The 27,735-nt window shown below is 37.6% G+C and overlaps 1 long non-coding RNA gene across 1 annotated transcript; it reads left to right on the top strand.

Moving 5' to 3' along the window:
• Positions 1-16: 16 nt before the first annotated feature.
• On the top strand, positions 17-26,079 carry LOC149802734 (uncharacterized). Its single transcript, XR_016420087.1, has 3 exons — positions 17-135; positions 573-666; positions 25,727-26,079. It is a non-coding gene; the product is annotated as an uncharacterized LOC149802734 (long non-coding RNA).
• Positions 26,080-27,735: the final 1,656 nt, after the last annotated feature.

Genomic DNA, 27,735 nt, shown 5'->3' on the forward strand with positions numbered 1-27,735 from the left:
TGGCGGTGTCTACTGTCTTGCGTGTACCTCTCTAGTCTCTATAAAGATAATGAGGCCTGATGCAGTAACGATGTCAGAGCACGCCGAGAATGCAGAGATTGGATAATAAATCGATCCTAGCACTGCTAATCAAAGGTTAGTACATATGGTAAAATAAAGCATGCAAACTAGTACTTCGTTGTTGAAAATCTAAAGCCTAATAACAGTAGGAAACAAGGATTAATTTTTACTGAATTTCATATCACATGAAACATCTTATAATTGTATCCTGGAATAAATGCATTGCGAATTAACAATTTATTAGTATGGTTCCCCGACAACCACTCTGTTATGCTCATTCTGTTTTTTTTTTTCAGAGAGAGAGAGAGAGAGAGAGAGATTATCATTGAATAACACAGGCATTATTCTAATTCATTTTAATTTAGTTTTAAATCTGACAATATTTTGGAATATAATTCAGACACTATTATCAGCATCTTTATAGTAGACGTGTATATTATTGAAAACAGTATTGACTAATATACTGACCTGTTTAAATAAAATCGTCATATTGGTGTTATATATGGTTTCAGATATTATCATCGCAGTGATTGATTCTAGTTTTCAAGGCAAAGTACCTCAGGCCCCTGCAATCAACCATCAGAAAATTCCTAACAACTACAGACAGTTAAGTTTTCATCCTACACATTCAGTTCAACCATTTTAATCCTCAGTTTGATTTGATTGAAAATCATTGTATGTGGAATATATGTAATGAATGCATAAGTGGTAAAGTTATGCATAGATTTTCACGTTTCAGCTTTATACATTTTATTGCACTGTACTCTCTCACAGTATATATTCAATGATATATAATTCATTTACTTTTCATGCAATACGTGCCGGACGATACAAATACTGAATAATACAAACCGATAAGAGCAACTGATTGTATACAGTTGCATAAAATCAGAAGACTTTATTCCAGCAAAACTCTCCCCAGACCCATTTCTTTTTTATTCCATTCTATACGAAAAGATATACGCCAAAATAGTCCTCCTTCTTATTAATCACTTTTATTGCGTAACTTTCTGTTGCATCAGTAACTTTACTTATCATATTTTTCTTTATGGATAGTACAATGCTCACTTTATACTAATTGATAAGTTATCGCCAATTATTTCCTAAATAATAACTGAAATGGCTATTTGTAAGGCCTATTACTGACTCTCTTTACAATGAAAGTTGCGCGTATCCATGGTGATATGTGTAAACGCATATATTTCACCTTACTGCTATCGATTTGTCGATAAATTCGATGAAGATTTTCGCCATAGGCACCAATTGTTGATTGTATTTTCCCAGAAAGCTTCATTTCCGGGACCAATGATGTGTGACTTGACAACGTTGTTTACAGTGGCGAAAGAAGTAAATGCACCAAAATGCCAGTACTTCGGTCTTTTCTGCAAGAGACTCGCATCATTATCTCTCATATCTTGTAATAAGGGATAATATTGTTACTGGTATTAAAACCGCATCTGTTTTCTAGATACCTTTGATATGAGCAGACAGAAACACAAGGTAACAAATATAAGTATTTAGGCGTTGTATATCATTATTTTACCAGGAGAGAATGCTGGGATTGAGGGTTAGGCTAGGTAACTGCGTGTGGAAACACCAAGCTTGGATGAATTTCGTCGCATAAAGCCTAACGTCGAGGGTAATCCAGTAGATATAAAATCATTTCATGTCAACTTTATCATAATAAACAAATGCAGTTTAGATGATGATGATGATGATGATGATGATGATGATGGTGATGATGATGATGATGATAATAACAATAACAACAACAACAACAACAATAATAATAATGATAATAATAATAATAATAATAATAATAATAATAATTTAAAAGGGTTTAACGCTATTTTTGCGCGCATGACAGCTGTACATATTGGCCAATGTTTCTGGTGGTGGAAAGCTATAACAAGTTTTCTCACATACTTGCTGTTATGTATATTTGATTTAATTATAGCTGATTTAATTCTTTGTAAGTTTTAAAATCTTTTTATTTTTTAAAATTTCATTATATTTCAGAATAATGTAGTTCTGTTTATTAGGAACTTAATATCTTTTTAGAAAATAGTTTGACCTTGACTTTTCGTTTTAGTAAACACCAGGCGTTTACCTAGATCCTGACATTGATTCAAAATAAGTAGCAACCATGTAAATAAGTTATTTTTTCTATTTTAAAATGATTGGTTGTTGTCGAGGTCATGATGGGACTATGTGATAAAGAAGTAAACATTTTTTTAAACCTTTTTATTTCTTAGAGTAAAATGATTGGTTTTCGTCATGGTCATGTTAGGCTACGTGGTATAAACATGACCACGTGACACTCCATTTTTTTTTTCGATTTCGCAACTTGGGGACTTTCGAAACTGCGTTTTAGAATACGATACAACCTTTATTTTGGAGAAATAATCACAGTTGGTATTTTTCTTTACACTGGAAGGTGTATGTTGTGCTGTTTGGAGTTATATCAATTTACTTGGATTCAAAAGGATTGTTTCTTTATTACCTGGGAAATACGTGTGCTCATGTGAAATTCTTGAATAAAGACAGCTCTTATAAAACTTCATTCGGATTTCCAAAATCGGCGTGATATTTCTTGTGCCTACAAGAAACTGTAGACTTCAACACTACATGTTACAGCACACGTCATTGTCTTCCCTCTTGGATTCTTCTTCGGGACTAGAACTTGAAATCAGTACATTTCGTTATTAGGATTCTAAAATTTTATTCTTTGATTATTCTTGGATTATTTTTTGATTTGATTCTATAAAACCGTAAGTTTTTATTTTTTTATTTTTTTCAGAATTTTTCCAGGAAAATAAATTATTGTATTTTTCAAAGCTTGTTGTTTTTACTCTTTATTGTGTTACTGTTTATTCGAGCCTAAACACGTAACATAAGATCGCAAATGGCCGAGCCCAAGTCTCGAACTCGGTAAAGGCGATGTCTGGAAATCAAATGTGAAAAGGGGCCCCGAGTGGCCGGGTGGTCTAGAGCGCTCACCGTTACGGATCACTGCCATCTCACCTCTGTCTACGTGAGTTCGAGTCTCAGGCTCGGCTAACGTTGGTACATGAGAAAGCCTGCCAGTAGTTTCTCGTGGGTCGGTTGTTCTTCCCGGGGTTTTCCAGGGTTCTTCCTCCACCAATTATACTGGCCGCCATGTATGGCTATCTTGTGCTGAAAAATGGCGTTAAACCCTACAACAACAGCAACAACAAATGTGAAGAAAAAAAATTAAGTTGCAAGACATTTCACATGATATTATCAAATGCTGAGTTTTTCATATCAGGTAGTGGGGTGGGGTGTGGAAGAGTTAATAGTTTAGAGCCAGATATTGCCATGGATTTATATAAGAATGTAGAGAACATGCCTGAAACGTACAGCTAGTGTTTTTCAGTAATAAAACCTCACAGTAATCAGACACCAGTCAATGACTCAAGCCATCAGTCAGTGACTCAGATAAGCAGGATATTATCATTCTGGTGGCCAGTGACATCTATTGGTTTGATTTCGAAAACACTCAAAACCAGAATCTTTAATATCCTAGCATTTATAGCATCATTGTTTTGTGGAATTATGTCTTGAACGTCGGGCAGTGTTCGTTATATTTAATTTTCTATCAGAAACAGCCTGTTTTGGTTTGTGCAAAGTTCAGAGACGGAGTAAAAATATAATCTGCAATAATAAGTGGAGGAGCTCGTGCTTTTGTGATGCAATATATATTTGGAACGTACCACCGCACACCCCAACCCCATCAACCAACCATCAGCAATTTTGTAAAAGCTACATACATATGTGTTTTCGTCCTAATCCTCACATTGATTTCAAGACCATTGTATGTAGAGTATCTGTAATGAACGTATACGAAGTAAAATTATGCGTGGATTCAACCTCAAGGTTCGATTTAAGATATTTTGTTCCATTTTTCTTTTTCATAGCAAATACTTACTGATGAATAATTCATTTCTTTGTCAAGCTAGACTTGTCTGACGATATAGATATTGAATGAGACAATACCATGGTAAGCTCAATTGATTGCATGCAAATTCAGAAGATTTGATTCCAGTATGCCTACTATTATCAAGTACTCTTCTATAGAATCCAGGGATGGCACTTTCCGTTCTGTCTGATTTATATTTCTCTATAATTAATTCTAGATACCTTGATTTATTTCTTAGGAATCCGGAATGACTATATAGAGACATGAGAATTAATTACTAGGTCGTCATGCGAGTGTCTGCTACACACGAGTGCATATAACACCGATTATATAACATCATGTTTTGGTGATGTGTGCTTAGTCGTGAGGGAATATGGGTTCGTGTGTGCAGGCAAGGCGATGGGTGCCGCTTACTCGCGGACCTAGGTTCGAATCTCCGTAGAGTACGAATTAAAGAATTATCTAACCTACTATTATTTGCCTACTATAGAATCGAGGGATGTGGCAGTTTCCATTCTGTCTGGTTTATATTTATAATTCTCTCTCTCTCTCTCTCTCTCTCTCTCTCTCTCTCTCTCTCTCTCTCTCTCTCTATATATATATATATATATATATATATATATATATATATATATATATATATATATATATATATATATATATATATATGTATGTATGTATGTATATATATACGTTAGTTATTCATCCGTTATAACGCAGTAATTTTAATATTGGACTCTCAGTAGATTTGGCGCATTGAATCTAGACTCATTAAAGTGTACGTGCGTTCGTATTAGTGTGTGTATCTCCATGAGCCTCATTCCGACATATTAAAACTATACCACAGTGACCTAGTTTTCCCGGTTGTGCTACTCTTGTATTGTCACCATTCAATCATTAAGACCTTAATATCTTGCACGCTGTTACAACAACACTCATAAAAGCTCATGTTTTTGGACTGATTGTGAGCAAATTTTACCAGGTGTGACGTATGTATTTTACAGCAATTCGATTGTTTCACTTTCCATATCGTTGACTATTACATCATCATTATCTTACCCTACTACACAAGGAGTCAGCAATATTTGTGTGTAAGTGCGTGTAATAGGTAAATGGGTGGGGTGGGATTGTACTATAGGCTTAGATTGTACAAATTTGGAATTCCATTATGTGTCATTGTGGCCCTAAAAGGGCTTTGTTCGGAAGAGAAGATGCCGATTGCTGGGGAAATCATAGTGGTTCAACGTACAGGGGGATGAAACATTCACCGAGATACAGAAGCACATCATATGCTGTGTTCTACAACATGGGCTGTTTTTTGACCACTTGTTTCAGGACCACGTGATGACCGAGATTGAGAACGATGATTTCAGCCTGACAGTATAGCACCTCCTGGTAGTGGTTGTGATGATGGTTTTGGTTCACCTACAGCTTTCCTGTTTGTTCTCCTTCCTCTCCCATCTCCTCTACTTTTCCTCATGCTCCACTTTTGATTGTCGGCGGCGCTACAACCAAACTTAAAGGGTGGCTCTGTTTGTTTCTGTCCTCTGCGGAACCTCCATACGCCTTTATTCATCCAGACGTGCAGAGCCGATTTGCTGTGTTACTCGGACGTGGGTTTGTTCTCTCGTGATCTCCATCTTCCTGTATTGTAGGAAGTTTCCCATGACCGTGTCGATATTCCCCTGAATATTAAGATCGTCTTGCCGACAACAGACGCCTTTATATGCCTAATGTGACGTCATGTTAAACGTATATGATCAGACAAATGAATCTAATGGAAAACGTGCATAGAAAGATATATTGAAAGATAGACAAATAGACTGAGTTATAAACATTGACAGTATGGCGTGGAAGAGATATCTAAAATGCATGAACAAGAAGACGTTTCCTTATATTAAAGTGTTATGTTGACACTTCGGTGTGATCCTTTAAATAAACATACTAACTCTCTAAATGTCAATGAAGGCTATGGATTAGGGCGGTCCGTCGTCTTTTCTAAGCTTTGAATGGACCCGAACGGAGTTACAATATACGATTTCATAGTGAACATATTTATATGGTTGACAACGTTGGATAACGAGACGCGGCTTCCTTGTTGATTTCGTCTTGACACTGATGTTGACTGCCATGTAGGTGCTAAAGAGAAGATATATCCGTCATATTCAGGAAAACATGACACAGTTCTTTTAATGCTTCAGACGGAATCGTATATTGAACAAGTGAGTGCGTATACTGCAGGTAGTCTAGTACTTGATGAAAAACAGGCACATAATATTGTCCACGCACTATCAAATCTAAATCAGTCGAAATATCATGTCTTCGCAAAGTGGTTTGCATAGTTTTTGGCTAGGCGTAATTTATACGAGCCAAAATAATCCACAATGTGGTGGTTGTCATCGTTCGGAATAGAAAGCTTCACAGTGTCTAATGGTATTAAATTAATTTGGATTTTCGATGAGGAGTTGGCGAAGATGACTGGGTATCATGATCTTATTAGATTTTCATTTCCAGACAAAACAGTTCAGAGGTATTGATAGACAATGCTCCCAAACGTTACTATTCTTTAAACTGTTTAATGAGGTGTGATGATAGATTCTTCGTCTTATGCGAATTGTTGCATATAATTGTGAGTCAGCGCTTGTTTATATTTGTGAAGCAGATCTATGTACCACTCTATTATAGTTTCTTTCTTGGATTAAAGTCCAAGACTCTTCAAGAAAATATTCTCCACTTTTCTCTTGCCTCATCATTGATTACTTTTCGTGTCCTGCTTGGAATCCATTATATTATTCCAACGTCAGCAGCAAAATGTAATCTTCTTATCATCCTTTCCATTTTACCAAATTTTGTCTATGCTACTAGTGCTGTTGGAGTTGGTGCTGCAGTTGGTCATCTGTTTCTATGACGGTGTTTCCAATGTCCACGTTACCCACCAGTGAAGAGGTTTTATTAATACTTGATCACTTTCTCCAAGAAATATCATATTTTCCGTGTTGTCCGGTACTTGAACGAACTGAATTTCTACACGAGGCTGTCGGGGCCCCGAGTGGCCGAGTGGTCTAAAGCGCTCATCGTTCCGGATCACTGCCATCTCACCGCTGTCTGCGTGGATTCGAGTCTCAGGCTCGGCTAACGTTAGTACGTGACAAAGCTTGCTAGTAGCTTATCGTTGGTCGATGGTTCTTCCCGGGGTTTTCCAGTGTTCTTCCTCCACCAGTTATACTGGCCGCCATGTATAGCCTATCTTGTGCTGAAAAATGGCGTTAAACCCAACAACAACAACAATAACATGAAGCTGTCTCGACTTTATAAGGTGAAATGTTCGTCGTTGCTGCCCTGATCAGGTGTGAAAAAGAATCATAGCAAACATTAAGTCCAAGTAAGCTACCATATGACATGCCGTGTGTGATGTTTGTATCAGACAGAGTTGAGTAGGATTCCAAGTAATTCTCGTGGGAAAAGTTTGGTTTAAATTACACTGGAACACATTATTTTGGATCGTAAATTGGAGTCCACATTTCACTCCCAGTCGTCTTATGGGGTACTTACTGGTGCTACTGTACAGCATCTGACTAACAGCATTTCATATTTGGGGTAATACTTTCACTTGTCGCACGCACCGTCTTTCTTCTTTGCTGATTTTATTTTTAATCTTCAGCTTTAGCTATCAGAAAGAAGACAAGCATCACCTATGTTGGAGAAAATGCAGATTCATGATGACTGTTCCTTTGGCAACTTTACAGTGTTGGCCTTGATATCTTTTTATACTAATGTTACCACTTTCAAAATAAATAATAATTGCACTCCATGAACATTTCCGTGTACGAAGATAATCTCCAAATGACGAACATGGTTGATAGATTGAAAATAATTGATCCTGGTCAGGGTCATAATCAATATTAAAAACTGTATCGTTTGTACTTCCCCAGTGAGGTTTGTTTCGATACTAAACGAGCATCATCTTGGGTCGTGTTGTTTTATTTTCCTTTCAGTATATATATATATATATATATATATATATATATATATATATATATATATATATATATAGAGAGAGAGAGAGAGAGAGAGAGAGAGAGAGATTCTCCAGATACCCCCATCCCCCTTGAGGGTGCTTGTCGTGTTTTCTGCTCACAAGTTCGTTCTTCATGTGCGAGTCCACTTTATTGAGCAAGAAATACAATTGTTAATGGCATCTTCATCTGGATTCGTATTGTCAATACTGAGCACATTGGCTCTGAGGTACATATAAATATTATTCAGATCGATAAAGTCTTAGGTCTGCCTTATAGAGTTCGAAATCTAGGGGAACCGTCTTAGTATTGGATCGTCATCAACACTGTTGGCTTGGTGAGCCGGTTGAGTTCCGTCTTTTGAACATCTATGCTGATTTTGGCTTATCATCTTGATTTACTTAGTAATCGAAAATTGCTTGACTTTTCACTGTTCGGAGTCTCCTAGTGTCTTATCGTAGTATTTTCATACGTCTATTTCCGCGTTATATCGGATGCGTGTCACAAGCGAGTTTAGGGTTTTCTCCCTTTGAACTCTTGTCTGGGAGGGCTGTACGTGGCCCAGTCGCAATACTGAAACAGCTGTGGACGGACGATCACGCTGTCGAAGAGGTGCGTATTACCTATCAGTATGTCGCGGATTTACGAAACAAACTGGAGGAAGTTTGTTCCATCACACATGAAAACCCCAAGCGAGCGAAGTCTCATCAGGCGAAGCAATACAACAAGCGCGCGAAACCACGCCAGAAAGAAGTAGGGGACAAGGTGTTGTTCCTATTGCCCCAAGAAAACAAAAAGCTGCAAATTTCTTAAAGGGGGCCGTACATCGTAACCGGGAAGGTCTGGGGTCACATCTATTGGATACGGTTACCGAGTAAGAAGAAGCTGTACCATGCCAATGACCATAAGAGATATCAAGAAAGGGAGACCGTCAGAGATTTTGTTGTCGCCATGATCGTCACCGAGGACGCCGAAGGCGATACGGAAGGTGCGAACACTGTCCCAGTATGATCATTAACGAGGGCTGAGACACCCTCGGACTTGGAGTGTGACCCCATGTTGACTGCGGAGCAGTGGCAAGAGATAGAGACGTTGCTGACAGGGTATTTCGATGTGTTTGCGGAATTACCAAGGATAACGTCACTTGTCGAGTTCAAGTTAAAGCTGGTAAACGACCAGCCAGTCCAGCGGTAAGTCTACCCTTTGGCCAACGCAAAACGACAAGTCGTAAGAGAAGAGATCGAGCAGATGATTGATATGGGAGTAAAAGAGCCCGCCGATTCTCCTTACAGCTCTCCTTTAGTCTTAGTGTAGAACAATGATGGCAGACATCGGTTTTGTTTCGACTACAGGAAGCTGAATCAGGTGACGAAATTTCAAGTCGAAATGCTACTGTTCAAGAACATATTGTCGCTTCTGTCTCGAAAGTGAAATATTTTCGAAGTTGGATTTGTCCAAGGGCTATTGGCAAATTCCTGTAAGGGAGGAGGATAGGAAAAGCTCGCTTTTGCTACTCCCGATGGAACCTATCAATGGTTAGTCGTGCAGTTCGGAGTCCCGAATGGGCCTAGCGTCTTTACTAGGATGATGCGGAAGTGGCTGGTGCCCTTGCACGATGGGAGTGTTCACAACTTCATGGATGATCTCTTACTAGCCACAGAGACGGGAGGTGAGCACCTCACTCTGCTAGCAGCCGTTTTACAGCGGCTACGTCATCTGGGATTGACGGATCGCCCTTCCAAATGTCACCTTGGTTTCCGGACGTTGGACTATTTAGGACACACCCTGAATCAAGGCACACTATCCCCAGAGAAGTCGAAGGTGGAGAATCTAAGAAACACTCTCCACCACGAAAACTGAGGTGAGGTAATTCTTGGGATTGGTCGGGTATTACCTGCGGTATAAGGCTAATTTCAGTGCGATTTCAGGGACGATGCCAGACCTGACCAGGATGCGAGTCCCGATTAAAGTTATTTGGACGGATGCGTGTGAGTAAGATTTCCCAACGCTGAAGGATAGGCTGACATCCGACGCTGTTGTCCGTCAACCGGATCTGTCCAAAGACTTCTTGCTCTGCACGGATGATGAGACACGGACCTCAGAGCAGTACTACTGCAAGAGCACGAGGATACGCTTTCCCTGTCGCGTACGGCAGCCGGAAACTGTCTGCTGCGAGAACTACTCTGAATCATGTTCGGGATATCACGGTTTAAGCAGTACTTATACGGGCGGAAGTTCATATTGAAGACCGACCACTAATCCCTCACCTATCTTGCGCAGGCAAAAATTGTCGAATGGACGCTTGACTTCGCTGTTCTTACAGGAGTACCAGATGCAGATCAGCTACATAGGCAGGAGCGATAAAATGGCATAGATCGCTCAGTAGCTAACCGTATGGTGTGTGTATATTCGTGTCCGTAGTCAGCGTGTAGCGTCGTTATGATCTTGTTTCTTTTATTGCGTGTAGTAACGCACATGTGCATTTTGAAGCAATTTTGGGGGAAAACATTCCGATTTTATTCTCAAGCGTAGACGGTGTCACGTTTTCTCAGCCCCAGTTCTTAAGCCTTGTATAAACTAAGGTATTATTACAAGCTATGTTTTAATGTCTGATCATAGATGCAGGCTAGAGTTAATCTCTTAAGTAAGGTTACTGTGACCAGAGAGAAGACTTCTTGAATCGGCACAGGTGTTAGATAACGCTACTTCCCACCTATGTGTTACCTTTTTCGTCCTAAGATTAGAGGAACCCGCGAGAGGGAAACGGGAGGTGTTCTAAATCCGTCCCCCGTGAACAGACAGCGAGAAGAACAATGTCTGAGTTTGGTTGGATCGGGTCAAAGCGATAACCAATCAGAACTGAGATGAGGGTGTGATAACAATTTCGATCTGAATTATAACTTTTAACTAGCAAGCAAAAATTTAGCCTCGCATAGGAAGATTTCTGAGTAGTAGAGGGTTACTCCAAGGAAGCCACTGGTTTTTTGGCGGTAAAACTTAGAGAGGAAATTCTAAGGAAAGACAAAGCTTTGTAAAGGTCAGTAAGTTATTTACTCGGTTGTTGCGTAATATTATGGCATTATATTTGTAATTATGTCTAGCATGAATACTTAATTAATAGGAGCGTTTCGTATGTATAATTACCATTGTAGTGTTTAATTTACATGCGTACTTGAGAAATGATTTAGAGTATTATGTATAGAATTATGTAGATTGTTAGCTTGTGGTCAGATTTAATTTTATAATTCGCTATTAAGTTACTTCGTAGTAAACAAATATATTTATTAATGTGATATGTTAGATTTTACACATGCTTGAGTTGTGAAATTGGAAAATGGTTGAAGTGTGTAAGATTAATTAATATTTATGTATGAATATATCAGAGAATGGATATTTGAATATTCGTGTATTTTGTAGGAGCTATAATGTACGGAAAGGCGTCTGATTGCAGTGATATTGTTTAGTATAATAGGGATTAGGAATATGTACTGATGTGACGTAATTTATTGATTCATGTATGAAAAGTAATTGATACTGTGCTTTTATTACGACAGTTTTACCACACAAGAACGTATGAGTATTTCTATGGGAATGAATGCGTGAGCGAAGAAATTTAACATCCTTTATCTGATGATAGGCTGGATAAAGTGTGAGATGAGAGGGCTAAGGAGAATATTGTCCCGTCATTGTCTTTCCACAGGAAGCTTTTTTTTGGGGGGAGGGGCAGAACGTTCGGTTCAGTTAAGCCCCGACTCTCTAAGATGGGAGACGAAAGTGCGACGAGAGAGCAGTCGGAGTCGGCAAGTCTAGTCGATGGGGAGAGTCGAGGAGGTAGAGGAAAGGAGTTGAGGAGGAGAACGTGGAGAAACATGAGGAGAAGAGAGAAGTAGAGGAGGAGAAGGAATTCAGAGAAAATCGGGCGGAAGAGGAGAAGGAACTGGAGGAATAGGAGAGAAGAATACACAGATGAGTAGAATACAAGGACAGGTGGAAAGCTATCGCACACTACTAATCAAAGGATGCAATAGGCTATCACAGGGTCGAGCGGAAGGAGAGTACTTGGGAAATTTGAATCATTTGACTATTGAATTGTCATTAAATTGTTACTCGTTGAATTTAATTTTTTTGTATATTCAATTATTTAACTATCGGCATTGCTGGCTGGGGGTTCGGAACTTTACGTTTTTCTTTCACGAATTTAACTTCTAACCAAAATCGAGCCTGGGTGGGACTTCTATATTAATTTAAATATAATATTGAAAGCACCCCACCCCACACCTACCATACTGACGGCATAACATCCCGTCACGTCACAGAAGTATTCAGTTCTTGATGAAAGAAAGATTCCAGGACCTCCGCGACAATGCTAAAGGCGTATTTGAGCACACTGGCCAAACCTCATCAGCTCTGTACAGATACTTTTCACTGCACATGATAGATGATTACGAATTCCCACCGTTAGGGAAAACGCAGTTTCATGACGACTTTTCCTTTACCATTATTTCCGGTGTCAGAATACGTTTTACTGACGGAAAGATAGAGCAGGTGAACACATTCGTGGTGTATTTGCAGGGCCGGCGCTACCATATAGGCAAACTAGGCAGCCGCCTAGGGCGCTGATTTCGGGGGGGGGGGGGGGGGCGCATTTTTTAAAAAAATATATTGTTTATAAATCTTGAAATTGATATTTTCGGGGGGGGGGGGGGGCGCCAGAATCTAACCTTGCCTAGGGCGCCAGATAGTCTGGCCGAGTCGGGCGCCGGCCCTGTGTATTTGCTAGGCGTTCCTTCATTCTTCGTCTCCACCGTTGGACGTCGCAATATCCACTAGCGAAATTGGATCTCTTGTGTTTCCTGCCTTATCATGTTTGAATCAACCTTCCTTCCCCCCCCCCCCACACACACACAAAGACAAAGACACCATTTATTTCTTATATTGCTGCTGTGATTATCGATGACTGGTGAAATGTTTCTTGGAATGCTAAGATGTCCATGACAATGGGATTAAAAAATAGTAAAATAATGTGTAGGAAATTATGACTTTTTCGTCAACAACAGAACTGTCAACTCCTTTCCCTCGTCCAACGGCTATTCTTCATGTTGTGCTGCCGCTGTTGCTGATAATTTTGATATTTGCATTACAGATTTTCTCTTCTTTGACATTGCAAAAGATGATTCATGCAAAGCATGTATGCCCTTAATTTCGTTTAGGACTCGGTATGGACCTAGATTTTGCAAAGCCTCTCTTTCACCTGTCTCACTCCACTGACCACTGACCAGTGACCAGTTTTCTTTTCTATTTTCCACTTTTCTTAATGTTTTTGTCGTAGTAAAATGTTCATGTCTTACTGCTCTTTTGGTAAAAACCTCTGGAACTTCATTTTTCGCTTCGTTTCAAATTCAGTAATAAGACAGCTGTGCTGCATGTGGAGCTTATAATTTCTGTAAGGGTGTGTCAAGGGTAGCTGTTTGTAAGTCCAAATTTTTGGTTGTAAGAACATGTGTTGGTTCAAAGGACAGGTGTTGTTCTGTAAGAATGTATGTTAATTTGCGAGAATGTGTGTTTGTCTTTCATTTATGTTGTTTGTTTGTCTATCTGTGTGGTTGTATGTACCATGATGTGTATTATGTACTTATGCACTATAGGCGACTCTGGGATATCAAACAAACTATACTCTTCCAACTCTTTGCACAACTATGGACACTTTCGGTTCCCATCTTAGTCTTTGGAAGCCATCTTTGGCAGCCAACTATTCCAATCCATCTGATATTTTGGGCCACCATTGGCACCATCGGTGCCTTCTCTTCCAAACAGCAGTTTAGGGTCACTGTGGGCACTGCAAATTGTGGGCAACTACACGCTTACAAAATTCCACGCTATTACTTCTAGACTCGTGTAAAATGTTATTTGTACGCATCCTTATAAAACGTAGGTCAACCTAAGCAATACTAGGCCACTTATTCAGACTTTAGTAATTTTGTTAATTTTTTAATTTTAGATATTTGCTTGTTACACCCGAGTATCTCTTAGATTGCACTAACATACACGCATCAAATTTCGGGTTCTGGATGCATCTCGAGAAACGTGACCCCACGATATTAAAACCGTTCCACTCTAACCTAATTTTCATATCGAGAAACTAATTTAATTTTCATCTGTTCGTTTATGCTATACACGTGTTTCTTTGCATGATACCAGTATAAACAAGTGTCCTTTTTTAACACGTTATCGAATATTCTTTTTGTTCCATTTTTGTCAGACTTTAATTTTAGCGTAAAACGTTTTTTTGTCATTAAGCTTTCGCCAAAACATGTCTTTTGCATTGTGTTACACGCTCAAAATGATGCAATAAATCATCTACCTAGCCTTCATGCTGCTTTCATATACACCACTCAAATTAACGTTCACAATCAAAGCTGTGGTAGTGTACCGTGCGCATTCCTCTTTACTCTGACCTGAAAATCTTGGTTTTTTTGGAAAATACTAGACACAAATATAATTATGACTTAATATGTGGTGTGATAATTCCACTTTTTTTTAAAGCTGTGTCGCACTTACACCCCAGCCCTCATCCCCATCGAAGAATATCTCCATGCGTTTGAACGCAACTATACTATCAGTACTTCTGAGCTCTAAAAATTAAAGGAACATAACACGCAATTATGTTAATTTTATTTCATTAGCACAACATATTTTAATGTAATAAAAGTTTATATTTAATCTGTCTTCTTGAATCCTATTAAAAATAAAATCCGAGATACTGAGTTCTTTTGTTTCAAGGGCCTTAGTCAGCGTCCTGAGTACTATGCTCGTAAGAGTTATTGCCCTTATAAATAGACTACCGTATTACTCCTTTTGAATATAATTTGATTTCATGTCTCACGGTATTAATTCAACTCCTATATTAAAGGTATGGAAACACCATGATATTAAAAATTCAATAACGTTAAATTTCTGAACGTTCATGATCAAACCTCTGTTTTTCAGTATAGGACCATCCTTGATGCAAGCTTTTGGGTGGAGAAAAACGTTCCTTGGTATTGTTTTGATCTACATGTGTTTTAAACGTGTGTTGTCAGTTCCGCAACAAAGAGTCCAGAGATAATATCAGGAATGAGTTTCCCAAACTCACATCTGTAAAAAAACAATTGAAATTTCATCCATCAAACGCTGTCTCTTGTTTCAGTTACAACTAGGATAAGTCTCAAAGGATGATCTTCTCTAAACTTTAATTTTCATTATCGACCAATCAGACTCATATCTACTCGATCTTATGTTCACCTGTTTCCAGACTGGTTACCATTCTTTCATACCCTGTGTCATAGAATAATATATGTACTAATTCATATTCTAATTGTAAACCTGCGGAAAAACCACCCTATTAAAAATCGGAGTACTTTAAATTTCTAAATTGTCACGACGAAACCTATGTCTCTCTCGTGATAGGCCAATCCTTGATGCAAGTTTCTGCGAGTAGATGCTTATTTTGACCTACATTTGTTTGAAATACGTCTTTTTAGTTTCGCACCTTCCACTGGTTGCACCAATTTTCAAACCTGGAAGGGTTTGTTTTCCCACAGAAACTATTTCTGAGGTAGATCAAACGTATTCATTTTGCGTGTTATTCACAAATAGATCCAGAATTGTGCATATACAGTAATTACCTCGTTGTTATAGAAGTGGAACCACTGTAAGAGCGATGTTCTCTATAGAACGCACGGTATTAGTTCAACTCCCACGGTAGACCTATAGAAATACTATCTTAGTAAAAAAAAAAGTGCATATACTCATGCTCATACCAAGCCTTATTGCTTCATCGTTGAGAAAGCCATCTTGGCCATTTCATTTAAAACATGTATTTTCAATTCCGTACCAAACAAAATTAGGTGCAACAGGACTGATGCTGCATCAATAAAGCTTTGTCTCAATTTGTTAAAACTCCATGTAGGATACGCTCTCAAATGATTGTTTTTCTTTTTCCACATCAGAAAATAAATCTTTGGGATCAAGAGTAGTAATAGGGGATACCGTAGGGTCTATGGAAATCACGGTCAAAAAGGTCGTGGTTATGTTTAGGGTCACCACTTTTTAAAACACCATGAGAACTGTTAGGGTCAATGGATATTAAAAATACGGAATGTATAGACAATGGATTGGGACTGTCTTGGGTTAATAATAATTGGAGAAGAGTGAAGTCACGGTACTGGAGATTGGCAACAATGTTGCAAAGGGCTGACCTCAAGCGGATCATGCAGTGGGGAAAAAAACTAGAACGCTTTGCTGGGGCGGGACTGGTGGGGCATAGACATACGTGTCCACATACAACATACAGACATAGATTGACGAACATCAATTGATCGTACGTTAACTATAAAAATGATTAAAATGACATCAGGCAAGAAAGCAAATCTTTTCGAGGCATATGACTGGCCCTGGAAAGGGCCTTTGGCTTGCTTATTTTTTCTTCTAATGTCTTCTATTCTTCCACCAGTTCTTTTTTTTCTGTCCGACACGTTTCGTCTTCTTCTTCTCATTCGTTTCCTCATCCTGTTTCTCCTTCTCCTCCTCTTTCTCCCTCTTCTCAAAGTGTCCTTTTTCACTAATCTTTCGTTCCATGCTGTCAGATTTCTTCGAACCTCTTCATCCTTAGTCTTCTCCTTTTCTTGTTTAATCACTTCCCTTGGTTTTTCCTTTGACTTTCTCAAATTGTTTATTTCCACCTTGACTCTATGTGGGCTGTAAGAATAGTAACCCTCATCCAGTTTTACAAATTTCTCATCTATTATCCCAAAATTATCTACGTCTTCCTGCTACGTCTTCATTTTATCAATTGCATTAGAAAGATATACTTTGAGCATTCCGTGTAGAATGGCGCGAATAACGGACGCTTGACTTTATATTTCTCATGCAAGGACGTGAAGGGAAACATCCATTACACCAGTGTTTCTCAAACTTATTTGTCTTGCGGCGCACCAAAAAAATCTTAAAAAATTTCACCGCACACCTTAAATTTTTTTAAAAAATGTATGGTTTAGAAATTATTTATTTTTGCATGTATATTTAATTTTAAATTTAATGTGAAGGATGTGCCTGCTTTCGAGAGCAAATCAGATTGAAGCGAGGCTCCAAAGTCGACAAGCAAGAGTGCATTTCAGCGTCGATTTTAAGAAGTCTCTCTCTCTTTTTCGATTTGATTTCAGTCAATGCTGAAAATCCAAACTCACAAAAACACGAAGACACAAATGGCAGAATTATTTTGATTGCTTTTGAACCGATTGCAGGATATGACTTCTTGATTGAGATCCAAAACTCATCCAGGCTCTTTTCGGGAAATGTTGACTGAATAAATGTATCGTTTTTTAAATCAATGAGCTGTTCTTCTTCTTCGGTTGTAAGATTTGTAGTTTCGTTGTTTCCGAATGGATTGATCACCCATCCATAATTCATCGCTTGCATGTGATGGGAAGTAATGCTGCAGTGCAGATTGTAGGTCTCTCAGTGTGTCCAGAATGTCGGGGATGATTTTCTTGTTTGAATAAGATTCGTTGACACTAGGAAAGCAGTCAAGGACTCCCTTCGAGACCTTACTTTGCCACAGCGACAACTTTTCATCAAATGACGGACATAAAGCATGATGACCCACCCAGTCACCAGTCCTTACAAAAGGCCGCCTAGTCCTAACATAAACTTCTTAATGCTTAGCGCCTAGCGAGGCAGCTGTTTGTACAAGTTTTGTAAGTCTTTGGTATGACTCGGCCGTGGATCGATTTCGCGACCTTCCGCATCCGAGGCGGACGATAGATGGTCGCACTGACCTTTGATTTTTACAATAAATCATATGAAAGGCTGCAAAGTTATTTCAATCTTAAATCGAAGAGAGGTAAATGGTAATAGCAAACAATGCAGCGTTTTATTAGACAGGTTTATTTTAATATTTTTCCTGATTTTTCTGAAATTAAACTCAAATTAAACGTTGCCAGAAGCGTACCATTGCTAATGTTGGCAGACTTGACTTAAAATCACTGAGGTGCGGAATAGGAAACACGTGCAGATGTTTAAAAATGATGCCGTGGCTCATATGGTTTTCTCCAAACCAAAGCTTGCATCAAGGATGGGTCTGCACTAATAAAGTTCGATCGTGAATATTTAGAAATGTAAAGTTATTAATGTTTTCATCAGCTTACTTTGATATATCGGTTTGTACCAAGAGTTCTGTACGACCCACTGTACTAGTCCATCACAAATAGAGAAAATACGAGTTTGAGTGGCTATGATTGGTGTACATTGATCAGTAACAACTAAATTTTTGTACGCATACGTTTGGGGATGTTTATTATTTCCGTTGTTTGACCAATATTATGGCCAGAAAGAAAAAGACCGCTAAAAATATGTGCTAAACAATAACATTTAGGTCAGTCAAATGCAGCCTAATTTTTAAAGCAAGTTTTGGCTCTAGCTCATTTTAAATACGATTGTTATATTTACAACTTCTGAAGCATCCACTAAGACAATAAGAAAACGCGTATATCCGGTAATCACAAACTACTGGGAATGCTTTTACCAGAAAAATATCGAACACATCGTCTAACATTTTCCCAGTGTTTATTTTCAAAACTTATGAGGTGAAAATATAATTGTTCAAAGAGTTTTGAAAGGGAAAGTATGTCAATGAGACACAAAAGATGGTCATAATATGTTCTTATGTTACGTATTTATGATCGAATAAACAGTAACACAAGAAAGAGTGAAAACAAGCTTTTAAAATATAATAATTAATTTCCCTGGAAAAATTCAGTAAAAATGAAAAAATATGAACTGAAGGTTTAATAGAATCAAATCCAAAATCAATCCAAGAATAATCTACGAATATAATTAATGGGCCCTAATGATAAAATGTTCAAATGATTTCAAGTTCAAGTCCCGACGAAGAATCCAAGATGGAAGCTGATGACGTATGCTATAACATGTAGCGTTGAAGTCTACAGTACCTTGTAGAAACAAGAAATATCCCTCCGGTTTTGGAAATCCAAATAAATTTTTATAAGAACAGTTTTTGATCTGGAATTTCATATGAGCACACGTATTTTCCAGGAAAAAAGAATTAATTCTTTTGAATACAAGTAATTTGAAATTACTCCAAAAGACACAACACCTTCCAGTGTAAAGGAAAGAGCCTAACTGTGTTTACTTCTCTAATACAATGGTTTAAAACTTGAAATTTTCGCCCCTAAGGGTCACGTGGTCATGTTTGCATTTTTTAAAAATCAGTTAGGCCGCTGTATGTTTTTGATATGACACAATCATTTCACTCTAAAAAATACAATTTTAAAATATCGTTTACTACTTAATCTCGTAGTCCCATCATGACCTTGACAGCAACAAATCATTTTAAAATAAAAATATAACTTATTTACGTGGCTGCTACTAATTTTGAATCAAGGTCAGGTTCTAGGTCAACACCTGGTGTCTACTAAAACGAACAATCACGGTCAAACTATTTTCTGAAAAAAATATTAAGTTCCTAAGAAACAGAACTACACTATTTTGACATATAATGAAATATAAAAAATAAAATAAAAAGATTTTAAAACTTACAAACAATTAAATCAGATATAATTAAATCAAATATATATATAACAACGTGTAATATCATATGGTATGTATTTATTTCAAATTGGTTAAAAATGAGAAGCGTATTACACAAATTTATTGTCTTCAGGCCACTACAATTTCAAATGTGTTTTAATTTAGATAAAAGTAGAGAGGACTGAACAAGATAGAGTTGAAATCAGGTTTAAATTCAGAACTTATCGCTACTTGTCAAATATTTGTAACATGTTTACATTGATCCTTTACTGGAGTCTGCAATTTTAGGTGTTATTGTTATCGTTTTTTTATTGTCATCATCATCATCAGCAGCAGCAGCAGCAGCAGCAGCAACAACAACAACAACAACAAGACAAACAACATCAGCATCATCATCTACACTGGAAAACAAAGGGTCACCGTTACCAAAATTACTTATAGGACATAGTGCGATATATTTATAACTAACTCTAAAGTCGGTCATGACTTCATTAATTTCAAACATTTTCAGGTGAACGGAAATGTATGCACCATATCTTTAGGAATTCGGTATGGCAGCTTCCTCCGTGATGGAATTTTAGTGTCAGCGCTTTTTTCACTCCGATCTCAGTTGCTAGCTAGATAAAACATAGGAATACAGCCAGAATATGTTCCATTGATAGATTTTATGCACCTACTATTCTCAGTCAACTAAACCTTGTTATAGACGTATCATGCATGTTTTATGTACGTTGTCAAGACATGATGATGCCACCACGAACAGTCAAAAGGTGGCAATTTTTACATAGTCTCATTATTGCCGCTACGACGGCCCCAAGTTCAATCTCGGTTGCAATACATAGTTATAGCCCAAGGTCACAACTTGTTTCTTTCCAGTTTCATCTGTCTCTTACCTCCTTAGATTGTGCTGATGTTTGTCCATTATAGTATAAAACGTAAATCTGATGAAAATTAGACCCACATTCTCTGAGTTATTATTACTTGATTTTCAACAGCTGTAGAACCTCATTAAATATTTTAGACACTCGCTGTTACGGAATAACACAAAGCAATGGCTAAGTTAAAGTTCTTCTTCCGATTTTTTTTTTTGTATTGTAAGCAGATGGAATTTATTTCGAAGAATTAGTTCCAGTGTCTTAAAAAAATTTCATTCGGTGAATGACGGTATAGGTGTAGAGTTTAGATTATCCGAACTTAAATTAGACGAATATTTACGATCAATTATATTCCTAAAACCATCTTCCCTAATCATCATCATCATCATCATCATCATCATCATCATCATCTCTCTCTCTCTCTCTCTCTCTCTCTCTCTCTCTCTCTCTCTCTCTCTCAGTATACATAACTTTCTTTGGCGAATGCTAACTACTGAGCCAACTCAGCACTGAATATGTTGAATTGAAAAATATTTCGTTCATAGTGGAAGTAAAACATGGAAGTTTTGTAGGTAGACACAATATTTATTTATAGACCGATAAAGCAAATATAAAGAAACAAAGAGAAGCAATCTCACTTCCTTTAAATGTGCAGAATTTATTGAATATTTTGAATGTATCGATGAAGATTATGAATATATGTATGTATATATAAATTATGTATCTATATGTGTATCTATATATTTGACGTATATTTGATTTAATTTATATTTGATTTAAGTTGTGTTTGATTTGATTGTTTTGGGGTTTTAGAGTCTTTTCATTTTCTTTACATGTCAATGTAATATAATTTTGTTTACTGGGAATTTGACATTTTCCAGAAAATTCATTTTGACCGGAATGTTTCCATATATACTTAATAATAGAAACACTTGTTTCTATTTTTGACTTAGTTCCTGGCCTTCATTGAGGGTCAAGTAAACAACTTTTTTCTAGGAGTAAAATGATTGGTTCTTATCAAGGATATACAGGAGCTATGTGACTTGTACATGTAAACATGATCACGTCATCCTCTATTTAACAATTAGGCATTTCCGAATTTGCGAAATACTTAGTATTAATAGTGACGTTTAGAGAGAGAGAGAGAGAGAGAAAGAAAGATGGGAGACTCGGGGCTTTCAAACACTTGATGTCAAGTTGTTTTTATTTTGTTGTGACCAATATTGAATGTTTTGTAAAGTTTTTTAGTTATATGTTAATTTTTCTTCAGATTACTTGGCCTATAAAAGGTTAATTAGTTGCTCTGGAAATAGTATTGTATTCATACATAATTCTTGAACAAGGACACTTGTTGAAAATTTTATTTGGATTTCCAAAACCGGAGGATAAATTGTTTGTAAAAGGAAATGTAAACGTCAACAAGTATAGGCTACAGCATACGTCATCGCCTTCCATCTTGGATTCTTCGTCGGGACTCAACCAGGAATCATTAGAACATTTCTATATTAGGACTTCAACAATTGTATTCGTGGATTATTTTTGTATTATTTTGGATTTGATTCTAGAAACCATAAGTTCTCATATTTTTTCAATTTTACAGTATTTTTCCAGGGAAATAGTATTTGCTATATTTTTCAACGCTTGTTGTTTTCACTCTTCCTTTAGTTACTGTTTATTCGAGCCTAAACACGTAACAATATATATATATATATATATATATATATATATATATATATATATATATATATATATATATATATATATATATATATATATATATATATATATAGAGAGAGAGAGAGAGAGAGAGAGAGAGAGAGAGAGAGATATCTATCTATCTATCTATCTATCTATATATATATATATATATATATATATATATATATATATATATATATATATATATATATATATATAGATATATATAGATATATATAGATATAGATATATAGATATATATGCAATAAGCTGACAACAAACAGTGCGAAATTAGTATCTAAGTAACCTGAGTGCTTTCGACTCTTTAATGAGTCTTTTTCAAAGGCAAATACAAAACAGACAAGACAAACAAATAAAACTTAAGAAAATAAACGGTTCCGTTTGCGAAACTTTACATGGCTGCTTCTACAGGAATTAAACCTTTTTAACGTTATTATGTTTTAACTGGTTTATTTCAGCTTGTTGCTGATACTGAAAATATTGGTATCGACCTAGAAATTGATGAGCCATAACGACATCTATTATTTTATGTACATTTATGTAAGCGCAAACTATATCCCGGATATTTAAATGTTATAGTGGTCATAGGCTATGAAGCAAATTTAGAGAATTATGTAGAAGAATATATTTAACAACACCCGTTACACTAACTTCATATATTATACACTATCCACACGAACGTACGTCAGCTCATACAAACCCCAAATTATAATATCCACACACGGGAAGAAGAAAACACTGTTATATACTATTTTTAAAAAACCCCAAAATATACTATCCACACACGGGAAGGATAAAAAGCAAACACAAAATCTACTATCCAAACAAAAGGGAGGGAAAACAAACCCAGAATATATTATCCACACACGGGAAGGAGAAAAACAAACCCCAATTATAGTATCAATACAGAAGGGATGGAAAACAGACCCCAATAGCTACTATCCATAAAAAGGTAGGCGCACTCATACAAATACAATATCTACTACCCACACAAACATACGCGCACTCATACAAACACAATATCTTCCATCCACACAAACGTACGCGAACACTCACGCACACACACACACACACACACACACTTACATCAGGAAAGGAGTGAGTGTTTATAATCACACAACTCCACATTCATACCAATTGGCAACTTGAATAGTCTATTTTCTAGCGATTTGGTTAGCCCTGAGAAGGGCTGTTGTTTTGAACTTCGGATGCACCTGGCTAACAGATACATCTCCCAGGCCTGGTACCACAGACACAACGGTGGCTCCAGTCATTGTCCCAGTTGCTGAGAGTGCAGAGGCAACATGAGTGGCCTCAACATCCTAAGCTTCAGTTTGCCGGACCCTGAAGACTCCTATTCTACAGCCACGGATGCTGACTCCTTACCTCCTGCGGACGCTGAGTCTCCCGCTCAAGCATCTCCAATTCTTGTTCCCCATTCTCTATTTGTGGGACCATGGGTCTCTGTGCTGGTAGTGGCTGAGGTGCTTGTCTCTGTGGAGGTGTCCTCACCATCGGCTTGACTTCCCAGCTATGTCTTAGCATCAGGTGAGGCAGGATAATTTCTTTCTTTTCCTTTTCCTCTTTGTTTCTTTTCTTCTCTTCCTCTTCTTCAAGCCTGACACTTTCCTGGATTGCCTCAAAATTCAGCTTGATATTTGTGAAGCGCGAAGGTAAAGGAAAACATCCCCTTTTACCTAAACTTACACGACCCATATCATCACCCTAAACGTAATGAACGTAAGGACCTAAGAGAAACACTTACAAACTTTAACTAGAAACACAATTTTTTTCTCTCACATATTGCGGAAAAGAAGTGCTTATATACACAGTTTTATTGTTTACATAAAACAAGGAAATTAAGTGCGTATAGACACACTTCTACCATACAATTAGTAACTGAACTAGTATCTTTCTTCTTGAGTATTGGGATAGCCCTGAATAGGGCTCTTGTTTTGTGGTCTTTGAATTATGGGAATCTTTTATTGTATAAGACTGCGTCCCCGTCTGGCGGCAGGTTTTCCTACAGGATTGGGTATACTTCTTCGGAAAGAGAAGGAGAACTCGTTCGTGTCAACAGTCAACAAAACCTCTGTCTGGTTCCTGCTGTTGCTTTTACTGATGTTCTCTCTACTCTTTCTCTGCTACTGAAGTCTGTACTTCTCCGTCCATTTTTCTTTATCCTTTTTGATCGCCTGTCTGAAGAGCTCCTCTATCTGGTCTTTGGTGACTTTTAATAATCTGACCATATCTATCTCTTTTGGTTTCGCCTGACACGTTGTACATTAACGTAAGGTTCGTTCAGCTTGGCTAGTCTTGAACACATCTTCAAAGGAGGATGAGTCAACAATGGATGGTCAGACTGGAGATTATCTCGCTTTATGTTTTTCAAGCGCGGACGTGATAGAAAACATCCCTACAATGTTTAGAGTCGTAACATTATAATTGTTGATTTTAGGTTGAGGAACAGAGTGAAGTCAAAGAGCATGTATAATGATAAAATTTGAAAACAAAGGACAGGGACAATTTTTTCAAAACAACATTTTCCTCAAATGACTGACTACCATCAATGAACCATAAAACATCATTTTAAACAAATACGGTACTTTTGACAAGGTTGACAATCTTGTGAAGTCCATCTAGATTTCTACTGATGGATGTCATTGGGCCATTGATATACACTACGTTTCCTAGCTAAAGACAAAAGATAACTATAATGGTCATGAAACCATCGATTTACTTTGTCGTCGTTTCTAGAAGAGTGACGATCAAAATAAGTCGCTAAATGTTATAAGAATATCAAAGTCTGCGTTGATGACGAAAAAACACACATCAATGTCCTCACACCGTGGAATCTGTGTCTTGTAATTTCACATTATTGAATCGTGTCGTCTGGGCATATCGTCTCATAAAGTCAATGATGTCGTTCTCAAACGGTGGCAATCCATACGACCCAAAATATACCACACTACCTTCTTTAGGAAAGCAGATGGCTACCCAGTAGTTTCCTGGAAGATGACTTTCGTCCGTGTTGATAACATAAGCTTGATTATCTTGAGGTTTGCGATGAGGAAGTTCATCCTGAACACACACGACAGAATTCCAAGAAGGACTGTACGAACTGTTGTTCAGAAGGTAATAAAGTTTCCAGGTATCCATTTTTGTCTTGTCGCTTTTCCTTGTTTTTCCCCCACAGGTAATGATAAGTCATCAACTTAAGCCGAACATTTTGTTTGCAAATCTCTAACAAGTAACCCTTACTTCTCGTCTTCTCTGCACTTTGAGTCAAGAGAGCTTCAATGTGACGTATCTCTACAGCCATCAGTGGAGGAGAGGAATGGTCAGGCTCTTTTTGAAAGTGTACCGTAGGATTCTTGTTGGACACGGTTAGGTTCAGTTCTAAACTTGTGTATTGCTTTGTAATTTTTGTGCTGATAATGTAATTTGTGTAACTTACAGTATATAATTCATTACGTTTTATCGTATATGCTAGTGTCATGCATAGTGCACGGTGTTAAATGTATTTTCAGCTGACCAGAGTGATCGGAGTGGTCGGACTGGCCAGAGTGACCAGAGTGATCGGCGTGATCGGAGTCGTCGTGGTACAAGCTCTAGAGCTAACCATATGAATTGACCGTAGAAGCTGGGTAGCTGAACCGTAGCAGCCGTAGATGTAAAGTGTTGCTGGTCGAATAGTAGGTAATAGGGCGTTGCTGACCAAGGTTGGTGGGTGCTGATTGCTTGATTGTCCATCCTGGAATACTGACTGCTTGATTGACCAGTGTGACTGATAGCCAAGCGTGCTGGTGACGGAGTGTGTAACTCCATACATGTAATCTTTTAGCCGTGGGCTAATCTTTGGGGTTTGTAATACCCAGTGTAATTTGGGACTATAAAGATATTTTTGTACATCTGTCCTTTTGTTTTCATCATTTTCACTCTCTGAATACATCCATTTTTACTAAATGAGTAAATACCAGTTTTTACTATTTGAGTAAAACACATCATTCTTTCGTTGTGAAATTATTGTGAATCATTCACCCCTTCTGCTTGTGCAAGGTAACGTCATTTATTTGTATTTTTATTATTAACTTGGTGCGGATTATGTTAATTGATCCAATATTTGGATATTATACCCACGTATTAATCATAATTTTTTTCTCATTCATCACTGAACATTGTATTTGTATCACCATCAAAAGTGTTCTGTTGTAAATCCGAAATCCCACCCGGTCACCTTGCTACAATCAGACAGAAAACATAAGTATCTCGTGGTTTTGACTTTTATAATCATAATAAGAACTTACACTCACGCACTCACTCAAACACGTACAACATGGGGTAAAAAAGGATTTTGAGTTTAAATTGAATTTTGCAAAATTAATACTTCCTCTTTTCGAGAGAAGTGGGTGGCCATGAAAAGGACCGTTATGTATGTTTAGTTTTTTATATTAAAAAAACAATTTCAGGAACGGGACCTAATCAACTTTAACTGCCATCAGCCTTTGCCACGGCAAAGGCCTACTTCTGGACTTGCTCCTGTCAATGATTTGGTAGAAATCACTAGGGTGGGTACATCAGACGTAGTAACAGGTTTGGGCTGCTTGGCTCGGGAAGGTCTTTTTCTCTTGGATCGTATTAAAGAAATTTGATACATTTGTTTCAGACTCCTTAACTCTGCAATAATAGCTAAGAGGTCCGTCACCGTTACACTTTCAGTGTCCTCCTTCTCTCCTAGAACTTGTTTATTCTCTGCTGCTTTTTTCTTTCTGTCGTTTCATTCTTTTGCTTCTTTCTGCTGCTGTAAAAATTTATCCAATTCTTCCTTCTCTCTCTGTTTAAAATCCTCGAAGTGTGGTAACAAATGAGAAGGTGGCGAAGGTACTGGTACCGGAACAAATTATTGCAAAGAAGAGAAAAAATATCAACTAAATCCCAATTAAAATCGGTCTCTGCTTGAAGTAGGACTGTGTTGGCAATGGTAGCCGCTGATATGCTATAGCATCTCGTCTCCACGGCCGATGCACCCCAATTCATCGACTTCTTAGTTTCCGTCATGTTTAAAAACTAGCATTGATTCACTGCGCACAGACGCTAGCGCGTGTATATAGGTAAAGTGACGTCACAATTCGCTCTTCGGATTGGAAGACAGACTCCGCATTGTGGCTGAACTTTGTAACGCGTGTTTGGATAGGTGAAACAATTCAATCCGTTTCGATCTGCACTTCCACTATAAATAATCGCGGTTCATTTCGTTCCCTTCACCTGTTCTCGTCACAAGACGTGGACTAACGTTGAATCATCTACTTTCGTATAGTTAATGCTGTTCTGTACGGACTTACACATGTATATGAAATCATCATGGACAATCATCCAGATCACCGATACGAGCGTTTGGAAAAGAAGAATTATTTTCCTTCTAGAGACAAGGGTGTCTGAAGAGAGTCCTCATCTACGGTCCAGAAGTCAGAAGAAGTTTGAGTAAGAGAAGAAGACCTATGTGATGCCCTCTATGTTAACGGAATGATGTTAACAAAAA

This window comes from Sinohyriopsis cumingii, chromosome 3 (assembly GCF_028554795.1).
Source record: "Sinohyriopsis cumingii isolate HCF-2022 chromosome 3, ASM2855479v2, whole genome shotgun sequence".
NCBI classification, from domain to species: Eukaryota; Metazoa; Mollusca; class Bivalvia; order Unionida; family Unionidae; genus Sinohyriopsis; species Sinohyriopsis cumingii.